This window comes from Octopus bimaculoides, chromosome 1 (assembly GCF_001194135.2).
Source record: "Octopus bimaculoides isolate UCB-OBI-ISO-001 chromosome 1, ASM119413v2, whole genome shotgun sequence".
Classification (NCBI taxonomy): Eukaryota; Metazoa; Mollusca; class Cephalopoda; order Octopoda; family Octopodidae; genus Octopus; species Octopus bimaculoides.
Genome location: NC_068981.1, coordinates 175,684,037 through 175,684,790, shown reverse-complemented (window position 1 = coordinate 175,684,790; position 754 = coordinate 175,684,037).

Genomic DNA, 754 nt, shown 5'->3' with positions numbered 1-754 from the left:
TCGTCGTCGTCGTGATGGTGATGGTTGTGGTGGTGATGATGGTGTTGATGATGATGATGATGATGATGATGATGATGATAATGATATTTTCTGTAAAGGTGATGGTGGCGACGGGCGCTTTTGCTTAGTAAGAGCGTTGAAGATAATGTGGATTGTTATATTGATTATGTTGAGGATGAGCGGAATTCTTACATTGTATATGATAATGCTGATGATAGATGTGAGGAAGATGATGCTGGTGATAATGATGATGACGACGACGATGATGATGGTGATGACGATAGTGAATTTCCGTTCTACATTGCTTATGAGCACCAGCTGCACTGATCCAGATATTTGTGAAATAAGCGAATCAACATTGTTTACTTTATTTACGTTATTTACATTTGACCGATATTTGTCCTCATCTTGTTTGTTGTTAACACCAAACAAGTGTTAACAACAAACAAGATGAGGACAAATATCCGTCAAATGTAAATAATGTAAATAATGTACATAATTCCTCATCTCCTAAATATAGAACTGTATTACGCTAATCAAGTTATATCTATCTTCTGTAGAAGGTACTATGAATTGAATAAACGTTTTTCCCAGATGAGGAAGTCGAGCGTTAATTTGCAGTTTTAGTGATGTGATGTTATAGACGTATGCTATAGACGTTCTTCATGAATGTTTGAGGAGAGACTTTTTATTTTATATCTATACACACACACACACACACACACACACACACACACACACACACACACACACA